This window comes from Protopterus annectens, chromosome 8.part1, assembly GCF_019279795.1.
Source record: "Protopterus annectens isolate FY-2018-M chromosome 8.part1, PAN1.0, whole genome shotgun sequence".
NCBI lineage: Eukaryota > Metazoa > Chordata > Ceratodontiformes > Protopteridae > Protopterus > Protopterus annectens.
Window position 1 is genome coordinate 110,445,137 of NC_056742.1, and position 12,963 is coordinate 110,458,099.

Sequence of the window (12,963 nt, forward strand, 5' to 3'; positions counted from 1 at the left end):
CACACACACACACACACACACAAACACAAAACCAAAGGAGATACCTGAAAGAATTTCCGGTCGCTATCCACCGAAACAGCTCTGCAGACTTGCAGTCAGTAGTATCTGGTCACCAAAACATGGTCTCTTCCAGCAGCTAGTATTCCCCTGGTTGCTATCCACCAAAACAGCTCTGCAGACTTGCAGTCAGTAGTATCTGGTCACCAAAACATGGTCACTTCCAGGCTCCAGCAGCTAGTATTCCCGTTCGCAATACAGCTCAGCAGACTTCTCTTCCAGCAGCTGAAAGCAGCCAGTATAATTTGAATTCCTTCCCGGTTTCCACTCGCAACATAAAAACAAAGCAGCCAGCTAGTAACAGCCAGAAATGTGTGCGTGTGAGCCCTTGAGCTCAATTCCGACAGGCTGATGAAGCTGACGTCATTGCACACGTGATGATGTCAGCTCAAAAAGTGGAAAAAATTAAAATAAAAAAGGTGGAAAAATTTGGTAAGGCATATGAAGAGTTGTATGAAAGGCTGGACACTAAGGAGGGAGAAAAGGAACTCTACCGATTGGCTAGACAGAGGGAACAAGCTAGGAAAGATGTGCAGCAGGTAAAGGTGATAAAGGATAATGAGGGAAACATACTCACAAGTGAGGAGAGTGTGTTGAGGAGATGGAAAGAGTACTTTGAGGGGTTGATGAATGAAGAGAATGAGAGGGAGAGAAGGTTGGATGATGTAGGGATAGTGAATCATGAAGTACAATGGATTAGCAAGGAGGAAGTAAGGATAGCTATGAAGAAAATGAAGAATGGAAAGGCTGTTGGCCCAGATGACATACCTTTGGAAGCATGGAGGTGTTTAGGTGAAATGGCAGTGGAGTTTTTGACCAGATTGTGAGAGGATGCCTGAGGAATGGAGAAAAAGTGTTTTGGTACCGATTTCTAAGAATAAGGGTGATGTGCAGAGCTGTAGTAACTACAGAGGGATTAAATTGATCAGTCACAGCATGAAGTTATGGGAAAGAGTAGTGGAAGCTAGGTTAAGAAGGGACGTGATGATTAGTGATCAGCAGTATGGTTTCATGCCGGGAATGAGCACTACAGATGCGATGTTTGCTCTGAGAGAGTTGATAGAGAAGTACAGAGATGGTCAGAAGGAGTTGCATTGTGTTTTTGTAGACTTAGAGAAGGCATATGACAGGGTACCTAGAGAGGAGTTGTGGTATTGTATGAGGAAGTCGGGAGTGGCAAAGAAGTATGTAAGAGTGGTACAGGATATGTACAAGGGTAGTGTGACAGCAGTGAGGTCTGCGGTGGGAGTGACTGATGCATTTAACGTGGAGGTGGGATTACATCAAGTATCAGCTCTGAGCCCTTTCTTATTTGCAATGGTGATGGACAGGTTGACAGACGAGATCAGACAGGAGTCCCCGTGGACTATGTTGTTTGCAGATGACATTGTGATCTGTAGTGAGAGTAGGGAACAGGTGGAGGAGACCCTGGAGAGATGGAGATATGCTCTAGAGAGAAGAGGAATGAAGGTCAGCTGGACTAAGACAGAATATATGTGTGTGAATGAGAGGGAGGATAGAGGAATGGTGAGGATGCAAGGAGTAGAGGTGGCGAAGGTGGATGAGTTTAAATACTTGGGGTCCATAGTTCAGAGTAACGGTGAGTGTGGAAGAGAGGTGAAGAAGAGAGTACAGGCAGGATGGAGTGGGTGGAGAAGAGTGTCAGGAGTGATTTGTGACAGATGAGTACCTGTAAGAGTGAAAGGGAAGGTCTACAAGAGGGTAGTGAGACCAGCTATGTTATATGGGTTGGAGACAGTGGCATTGACAAAAAGGCAGGAGTTTGAGCTGGATGTGACAGAATTAAAGATGTTAAGATTTGCACTGGGTGTGACAAGGGTGGACAGGATTAGTAATAAGTATATTAGAGGGTCAGCCCAGGTTGAAAGGTTTGGAGGCAAAGCCAGAGAAGCAAGATTACGTTGGTTTGGACATGTGCTCAGGAGGGATGCTGAGTATATTGGGAAAAGGATGCTAAGGATGAAGCTACCAGGTAACAGGAAAAGAGGAAGACCTAAGATAAGATTTATGGATATAGTGAGTAAGGACATGCAGGTGGTTGGTGTGACAGAGCAAGATGCAGAGGACAGGAAGAAATGGAAACAGGTGATCTGCTGTGGTGACCCCTAACGGGAACAGCCGAAAGAAGATGATTATGAGGGGTGCCACTCGGGAATCGTGGCACCCCATTGTTTGGACCCCAAAACACGGTAAAAACTGAGTAATCTGGTACGGTTGGGAGGTATGATGTAAATATAAATAGGCTATATTAAATGCCTAGTGGCTTCAGTAGGATGTAACTAGAGAAATGTCTGGAGACATCACTAGACTTTAATGGAATGGACTACAGTGCATTACTGGGCAATACTTGAACATGGTATTAAATGAATTACTGCTACAAAAAAGAATAGTAACAGACAAGATGTGACAGTCTGTAAAACCTAGTGTACTACTATAGTAATACATAGTATACAGTGAAGTGCAAGAAATCTAGACAAAGCCAAAAATAATGGGGGGACAAAGGCCCAAAATCAGGAACAAATTTTAAATATTGCTCTTATAACCTTAGAAAGCTGATAGAATAACAGGTTTTGAGTAGCATGCGTTTTCTGAAGGATGTGAGGTCTGAAATTCAAATGTCTTTCATTATTTGGTGGCTTCAATCCACAATGATATGGCAGAAAATCACCAGTGTTATAAAAAACAGACCAAAATATGAGGCAAAAATCTGGATTGTTGAGAGGTCTTTGCTTTCCTTTTCTTTGGTGTGTCACTGGGTTTGGATATACTTTGGGAAATCTGCTCAGCAATAAGGTAGTATACAGTTTGCAACAACTTCTGCCTGCTAGGCTCAAGAAGGCCAACATGCAATTGCACATTACTGAAATGTGTCAAACTTAATCAGTAAGGTTTGCTGAAATGTCCTTCAGTACACATTAATAGCAATAACTTATCACTGTAATACTCGGAAGATCCAGGTTAGTTTCAGGCCCAGTGAAAGCCTGCGTTTTTATCATCCTTTCCATTATTTAAGGTTGCCTTAGTTCTCATAGATTTATTTGTTGTGGGTAGGGTGAGACAAAAGTAAAAGGGATATAAAATTTATCAACTTATCTGAGAATGGATACCTGTGACAGCAGCCTGGTTAAGTAAGATTTCAGCAAGGTATGACAGAAAAACACATCTGAAACTTCATGCAAAGATGATGTTGTCTCTGGGACCTTCTACTTTTACCATTTATACACATAGGTGTGTGTCTCTGTGTGTATGTGTATGTTTCTCTGGGTGCTTGTGTGTACATGTGCATGTGTGTGTGTGTGTGTGTGTGTGTGTGTGTGTGTGTGTGTGTGTGTGTGTGTGTGTGTGTGTGTGTGTGTGTGCGTGTGTGTGTGTGTTAAAACGGTTGCGAGTGAATGTGTGTGTTTGTGTCTGTGTGTAAAATGTGATGCTTCTGACAAAAAAAAAGAAGAAATGTCATAACTTTCTAAAGGAAAATAGCTTTGTGTCATCAAATATGCTGAAGGTCATAGGTTCATTGTGTATGTGATTTCACCTTATGACAGAAAGGAAATGTGCACATTCTAAACTGAAAGGAAAACAGCATTATTATAGATGAGTCATTTTCCTAGCTGAACAAGTAGCCTTGAAACATTCAGAGTTTGGGAAATTATGTTTGAGATTCTAAACATTCTGTGTTCATTTTCTAATGAAAGATGGACTTTCTACAGCTTTCTGTTGCTGTTTTATTGGAACAGTTCTGGTCCTTATAAAGCAGTTTAGGTATCTGATTACTGAATTCATTACTTAATGTAAATATGTCCTACTGCATTACTTGAGCATGTAGTGACGGTTGTTTATATCATGTATTTAATTGTACTATATGTTATTCAGATAATACTGTATGTAATTAAGAAATGAAGTGTGAAATTTAAGAAAATTCAGGGGAGGGCAGATTGGCATAGTACCTTGAATTTCATGTTGTACTGAAGACAAATGGGTATGAGCAGGGCTAAATGCAAAGTTTAAGCTTAAAAGATCCCCAAGGTCAAGAAGCCAGATCAGCATCATAACAGTGGAAAGGCAAGTCTGTGGAATGTGTGTGGAACATATGTGGAATGTAAAACACAATGTGTTGACAGATATGAAACTGTAAAATGCAGCAATATCAAGTGCAGCTTTACAGCATGTCACCAGTGTTCAGGTCCTCGACAGGGGAAAAAAAACTGCTAAGGAAGGAAATACAAATGCTGTACATCCACAACCACTGAAGAAGAGGCACCGACATCTTTGGGAATAACATCTGGACCAAGTTATACAGTAACATTAGATGCAGCAGTGAAGATGTGAAAAAATACTCCATCACGTACAACAATACACTATTTTAGTCAAAACAGCATACAGCTAGAAACAGGGTTGCCAGATTTCCAGACCCCCCAGGTAGGGACAAAAAAAAAGAAGGTCTCTCACGACAAGTGAAGACCAAAAAAAAAAAAAAAAAAGGTCTTTAATGCACATTAAACAGTTGAGCTCACTCAGTAGCTCTGCACTAAACATGGAGCTTCTCGTGTTTAATGCATTGCAGTTTCGCATTCAACACAAGTAGCTCCGTGTTTAGCGATTTTTGATTGGCCCGTATACCGGCATATGGGCCAATCAAAATCACGGAGCTTCGTGTTTAATGCGGAACACAAGAAGCTCCGTGTTTAGCAATTTTTGATTGGCCCGTATGCCAGGTATACAATCAAAAAAATAATAAAAAAAACAAAGCGGAGGCTGGCCGGGATTTAAACCGGCAGGGCGGGACTCGGGATCAGGCTGCTGATCTCGGGACAGTCCCGCCCAAATAGGGACGTCTGGCAACACTGGCTAGAAAGCTGAACAGTATAACTAAATCCATACATTACACACATAAGACAGGAATGTAGAGGTCAGTAATATAAGTCAGATAACAAAATGCACACAGTCATGAAGCAACCAGTCCAACAAACCAAGGCAGTTAGAGGCATACAACATGGCCAGAAACACTGAGTTTTGATTTTTCAAGCAACAATGTCATAAAATTCTAGAATTTCTTTAGTACTGGCAAATGATTTCATGGAATTTGGGACTTTATGCTAGAATGTATTATGATCAACTCCCTTTTTCACATTTTTACATGGGTGGTCAGTGTGTTGTGTCAACTGTCGCCACTTCTCTCTGTTTCTGACCATTCTCCTACTAGCTTTGACAGTCATGACCATCCATCTCTTGATCAATTATCCTCATCTCCTTTTGCCTTATTCCTATCTCCCAAATTTGCTTTGACAAATTTTCTTCTGCTTTCCTGCACATGACCAAACTATCATAACTTATTCTCCTTGACCTTCTCTGTACTTCAGGCTACTTTGGCTACTGCTCTGATGTCCTTGTTTCTTTGTCTTTTCCACAGCATGCAACCTATTACCCCTCAGATACTTCATCTCCATCAGCTGAAGCTTCCTCAGCTGCTCTGCCTTCACTACCCAGTTCTCTGAGCCACAGGGAAACACTGGTTGCACTATGGTTTGTGTACCTCACTTTTCAACTTCTTTGGCATTCTTCTACAACACAATACCCATGCACCCATGATTCTACTTTTATTCAGACTTCCCTTCTCCTCAACCACATTTCCCACACACTTGAAACTGATAACCTGTTTCACTGTTACTCTGTCTCTCAGTTTTAAGCTTTTTGTGATTTCCTCCATTTGCTGCCATGACTATTGTCTTGTCTATAATCACTTTCATACCAAGTGCCTTCGGGTTTGTGCTACATTTCACTTCATTTGCTGCAGTTTCTATTATCAATCTTCCCTTAGTGCCACATTATCTGCGTACAACAGCTTTGTTAATCTGTCCCCACCAATGTGTTTGCTGATGTAGTCCATCAACAGTATGAAAAGCACAGAGCTCAGAGCTGAGGCCTGATGCACACACACTCTCACCAGGACCCCTTCTCTGAGCTTAAACACAGTTCATACTTTTGTCATTGGGTCCCTATACATAGTCTACACTATTTTTACAAATGTTTCCAGGACTTCACACTATCTCAATACTAAATCAGCTTTCTTGGGACCATGTCATATGCTTTCTTCATGTCTAAAGAATGCCTGGTCAGACTCTTTCCTCATCTCCCACTTTCTCTACATTATCTATGTCACTCAAACATTTGGTCAGTTGTACTGCATCCCTTGCTGAACCCAAACTGTTCATCTACCATTTTTATTTTATACTACTCTGTGTATTCTTTTATCAGTCTCCCTCTGCAGCATTTTCATGTAGTGTGATAAGAGTTTGATACCTTTACACCCATCACAGTTGTGAATACCCCCTTTTTCTAGTACACTGATGCTAAAAGTTTATTTCCCAGTAATTTGAGATATGCTTCTCTCTCTTCCTACTGCAATGACCCTCAAGAGCTATTTCTCCCCTAAAGCTCCAGGCATCTTCATTATATCTGCAGTGACTTCTTGTGAGCCTGCTGCTTTCCCTGTCTTTAACTCCCTTAGTACACTTTGCACTTCTTCTAGATTGGGCTCTCCTTCCCCTTTCAGTGTAAGCTATGCTCGCAGCAATATGAGTTCTCTAGCATTTTCTTCATTCAGAAGCTTCTTGAAGCCCTCCTTCCATCTATCCTTTGTGTCCTCTGGACTGGTGAGCAGATTGTTACTGGTATCAATTATGAATGGTGTCTGCTCACTACAATCATTACCTTTCTGTAATTATTTTGCAGTTTGATAGAGCTTGTTTATTGTCATCTGCTGAGTCACCTTATCAGCTAGTAGAGTTTTTTTTGATAACTTCTTTGTTACTGTCACTGCTAATTTTGCCTCTTTGTTAGCCAGCCAGTGTTTCCTCTTTCAGTTATTTGTTGTTCCCGTCCCTCTCTTCGTTTTGCTTTCCTTCTTTCTTTGGATAACTTTCTGGACTTCTGCATTCGACCACCACCTTTCCCTATGCACCTTATTTCCATACCTGGCTCGACCACACATTTGTACTACGTCTCTGCACATGCTGTTTTGAAGTGTTGCCATTTTTCTTTCACTCCATCTATTTCTTCTTTTTCCTGAGGTACTAGTGCCTTGATAATTTCCCTGAACTCATGTTTTTTTTTTTGCTCTGGTCAACTTCTAGGTCTTCAACCTAGTCTCTGTTGACCTTAGAGTTTTCTCTGACCACTGCATATAGTGGATTGTGGACACCAGCGGTTTATGCTGAGGACTGTTTCATTGGGAATGACTTTGCAATCTCTGATTTCACCCCAGTGTCTCTCCTCACTAGGAGGAAGTCTGCCTGACATGCATGCTGACCATTCATGTAGGTGATCTTGTGATCTCATGACAGAAACTGTCCACCATAATTTGTACTTTTTAAATGTCTTACTTGTAAAACTGCCAGTTTACATTATTTAGCATCCTAGATTCAGAATCTGTTTTATATTCAAAATCTGTTTTAGGTTTGAATATATGTAGGTGTACTAACATTAGAATGGAATCATGGTAACAACTGAAAATGACACTTAAAATCCCATTTAGATTATCTCTATCTAATACAGTGGGATCACTACGGAATACTGAAATTCCACAATCCAAAGACTCTGAATCCTGAGGACCAGAATCAAGAAATTGCGGAATCTCGAAACTTAAAAAAAAAAAAAAAAAAAAAAAAGTAAAACATACAACAGAATATTCTAACGTGTATGCAGGAGGGCAAGCCCCCCTACACTCCCATTCCACACTGTATGGGAATCCCCATTCACTACGTTCGAGATTCTGCATTTTCGAGATTCTGGTACTCAGGATTCAGAATTTCGGAATTGTGGAATTTCTGTATTCCATAGTGATCCCAATACAGGTACTGCACCCAGATCCATTGAGTTAGACTACCCATTGTTCATTGTTTTAACTGGCTGGGTATAAACCACATTAGCCTATTGGGTAAAGCTATTTAGTTGAATTTGCCACTCTTACTGTCTGATTTCCTTATTGACCCTACATCATCTGTCAATTTTACATTTCATTTTTGCACATTGTGACTACTACAGTAGTCACAACTCATTCTTTATCCTTTAGCCACACCCTAGTTTATCATATTTTTCTATCCAAGTCATTTATCTTCCTATTAACCTATCCTATACCCCTTCACCTGACTGGACAGTATGGACTCAGCCATCTGTTTCCCCTTCTGTAGCCAGACTGATAGTATTAGGTACTTTGAGGCAGTGTAGTAACTGCCTCATGCATGCTTACCAAAAACTCTTTATTGCCATCTCACAATGATTCAGTATGTGAGAGGTGTAAATCTTTACTTAACTTGGAGGCTACCTTATCACCTCAGAACACATTAAGTAAGCACAGCACATATAAACAAACAGCACAGAGCACTTCCATTAAACTTGCTTAATGTTAAGAGAACCCTGCTTAAGCCTCCCAGGCTAAAGACCAAGAAACCTCAGGCATTAGTATACACAACAACAAGCCCACTTTTGCCCTTCATATCCACACCTAAGACGTATACCTCTAAGAGTCTCAAGGGTGCAGACTACAAACCATTATGGACCAGTAAGACTGCATCAAACCATGGTAACTTCAGCACATATAAATGGAATTTCATTTTTAATAGCTGTAAATAGGTGTTTCTATACATTAAGAAATAATCAGTGTTCCCATTTTGGGAAATCAAAACCCACGCTTGCAAGTGCACATACTGTATGCAGAGTTCTGTTTTCTCTTTAAAAAAAATGAGGTTACTTGGCAAGGCTCCGGTGTTATTATAGGTCTTCTTACATTTTGGAAATGGCACAAATACCACTTCAGAAGCAAATGACTGGACTGCTGCATGACGTGGGGAGGGTTCTTTCCAACTGGCATATGCTGAGGCAGCCTGAACAAAAGAGACGTGGAAAGTGATGAGTTATAAGTGAGGGAGTAATCATGAAATTTTATTTACTTTTTTAACAGGACTATGAATGCCAGCCAGGACTGTAAGTGCTCTTTTTTAAATGTGTGTTTGTGTGTGTGTGTGTGTGTGTGTGTGTGTGTGTGTGTGTGTGTGTGTGTGTGTGTGTGTGTGTGTGTATGTGTGTGTGTGTGTGAGTGTGTGTGTGTGTGTGTGTGTGTGTGTGTGTGTGTGTGTGTGTGTGTGTGTGTGTGTGTGTGTGTGTGTGTGTGTGTGTGTGTGTGTGTGTGTGTGTGTGTGTGTGTGTGTGTGTGTGTGCGTGTGTGGTGTGCTCAGAATCAGGTACAAATCCAGAAATAATCAGTGACATATTTGGACAGTTTTTAAATTATTAGTACTATTAATGTGAAAAGTTGACAGGATAAGAGAATGTGAATTAAAACCCATTTTATGAAATAAAGGATGTATATCACTCTAATTATTGCCATTACTTAAGTGTAATCCACCACCTTTTCTCTCAAAATCACTGGCTCTGACAGTAGAAAGTTGAAATAAATTCTTAGGCCATTATTTGTGTCCTTTGTTTATTCATTTAATCACAAGCAGTGATATGAGGTATAGACAGATCTATAGGTGGCTGTGACTGTGGTTACATCTGTGTGCACGTGTCTATGTGCAGGAGGTATGCAATGAGTTGTACAATGGTTCTGTCAGCAGTAAGCTGAAATAAATTCCTAGATCATTATTTGTGTGTAATTATTAATTTATTTGATTGCAAGCAGAGATGTGAGGTACGCACAGGCTTACAAATGGCTGTAACAGTGATAACATCTGTATGTGTATGTGTATGTGTGTGTGCATGCATTCATGTACATAGGGGAGTTATAATAGATTATACTGCATGGTTCTGAATGCAGTAAGCCGAAATAAATTCTTGGGTCATTAGTTATGTATTTATTTATCCATTTGATCACAAGCAGAGAGCTAAAGTGCACACATTCATACCAGTGACTGTAATTGTAGTTTCCTGTCTGCGTATTTGTTTGTGAGGAGATGCAGTTTGTTGCAGTGTATAATTCTGAGAGCAGCATACTGAAATACATTCTTGAGTCATTGTTTAAACTTTTATTTATTCATTTGATTGCAAACGAAGAACCAAGTTGTTTTCTGTCAAACACATGTCAGTAATTGTGGTCAAGTGTTTCTGTGTGTGTTTGTGTGTGAGGACTGGGTTACAAACAGTTGCACTGTATGATATCAGGAAGATTAAATAAATGCATGTGCCATTACTTATGTACTTATTCATTTATTTGATCACAGAGCTTTGAAGTGTGCACATTCATACATACGGCTTTAATTGTCACATAGTTCTGTGGTTGAGTTTTTTTTTTGTTTTTTTTTTTGCTGAGATTCCTTCGTTTTAGCATCTGCATATACATCCTGTCTCTTTTTAGGTTTTATTAGGATGGTCTGGTTTCCTCTGTCTGACTCTCAGCTATATAATAGATGCATGAAACTATTTGTGCTTTAACTTGCATAAGTCTCTGGAGATATACAAAAGGTAGTTATGTTTTGGGGTGTTGAGAGGTAGGCTGGCATTGGTCCAGGATTGCATTTATACATTCTTGTGAGCGTATGTCTTCTGTAAAGCCCCACCCCATTCCAATTAGCTCCACCCATACAGTTGCTTCTTGCAGCCATGCTTTGCATTGAAGACATCAACCACCACTGAACAGTGTGCAGAAACACAAGGTGTGCATACTCACTACTATGCTCAATGTTTCTCAGTGTAAGATGGAATAATGCAGTACATTTTTACTCTAGCAACAGTGAGCAAATGATTTCCAGTGAACTGCTTTGTGCAGAAATATCAGACAGTCAAACACTACCACACTTGAGGTATCATAAACAGTGTAATATGTGCATGATACAGTAAGCAAAAGTAATTGTCAAGTTACTGCAAAGGAGAAACACATTCGCTGAATACTAAACACCCAGAAAAAGCAGAAAGTCTCAGAGGGTGTCACACTCACCAGTGGAGCATTAACAATAACCATTCACAGTATGATCACAGTGCCAAGTAGCCAAAATTGAATGCATGCGGAGGGCAGTTGAAAGAATCTCAAGCTAATGCACATATCTACAAAGGCAGTGGATGAGTACCATATACAGGGTTGGACACATGTCACAAGATGAGACAAAATATCATGGCTATATAGCATCCACAACCAGGCAGCTAGAGCTGAATATAAGAAAGTCAAAGTCAAACCCATGATATAGTTTATCAGAAGAAAGTCAAACCCATGATATAGTTTATCAGAAGACATATTGTGCACCTCAAGGATTGTGCTAGTGGAAGAGACAGAATATCATACAAGGAAATTGATGGCACAAGTAGCACAGAAATTGGTTCTGTATAAATAACCATTACAGAAAATATCATAGATTTTGACAGAACATTTAATTCAAAATGACTAAAACTACAGATTAAGACGGTAAGACCACAAAACTGAAGGGTAAGGTTTGGTATCTATGCTAAAGTTAAAGCACCAAAAGACTGGAGGGTCTCTTCAAGTACTTTATTAAGAGCTGAAACTGCACAAATATAAGTTTTTTGAACTGCAGATTAACTCACATTGTCACTCACGTCAACAACAGGATTAATAAAGCTGGATGGCATTCAATATTAAACACAAAAGAAAAGAAGTGGACTATTAAGTTGGGTGGTTTATTCCCACCAGGTCTCAATGGGAATTTGTGAACAACCAATGGGCTTCAATTTTGGTGACAGATTGAGTATAAAACAGAGCGATGGAGTTATAGTATTTGTATTGACACTGATGAAGGCTATTTGATTTTTGTAGCTGAAACTGGACTGTTATTGCTGCTTTCCTTTATGTTATAATAAAGCATTAATTTGTCATAGTCTGCTGGCATCTCATTTTGTCACTTGAGTTAATAATAGCTCCCAACCTGCAATCATCTGCGAACTTTGTCAGCCAGAGGCCTTCCATGTTGGCCTGGACTTCAGAGAAGTAGACACCAAACAGGAGAGAACTCAGGACCGAACCATGTGGGACTCCAGTTGTAACTGGTTAACAGTCTGACTTGGAGCCAGCTACTTTCACATTGTGGGTTCTATCTGTGAGCCAGTTTGCAACCCACCTAGTGATATAGGGGTTGATGCCTAACTTAGTGAGTTTTTCTATGATTCCTGAGTGGGGAATGGTATCAAAGGCCTTGGCTAGATCAAGGTAGGCTGTATGAACCACCTTGCCTTCATCCACAGCTCTGGTGACTGACTCAAAGAAGTCGACCAGTTTTAGCAGGCATGATCTATCCTTCACAAAACCAAGCTGTGTGGGATCCAGAGTTTCAAGATTCCCTATATCCTTGTTTATTAGGTCCATGATGATGAGCTCCATATCTTTGCATATCAGACTCATCAGGCTAATGGGGCAATAGTTCCCAGGGTCTGTAATCACTCCTTCTTTGTCGAAAGGGATGACTGTAGCAGTGCATCATTCAGTAGGGACAAAGCCTGAGGTGAGGCTGTGATTGAACAGGTCACACAGGTGAGGTGCCAGTTCACTATGTAGTTCATGTAGAACACAGCCTTGGATATTGTCAGGTCCCATAAAAGCTGTATTCTTGGCCTTGGACAGTGCTTTTTAACCTGCACATCAGTAATACTGGGTGCCTGGCAATCTACTGGTATTGTGATTGATCCTTTGGGGGGGGAGGGGGAAAGTTGGCACTGAATCTGTCGGCCAGTATATTGGCAATATCTGTTGGCTCGGTATAGGAAGTATCATTGTGCAGTAGCTCAGAGTAAATCTGGGTATTACCGTGGAGATTCTTTACATAACTATAGAAGGCCTTGTGGTTGTCTTTACTATCTGCTGCAATTCTGTTTTCATAGCTAGTTTTAGAGGATTTGATAAAGGATCTCAACTGTTTGTTGAGGATGATAAGGGAGTTTATCCAGTCT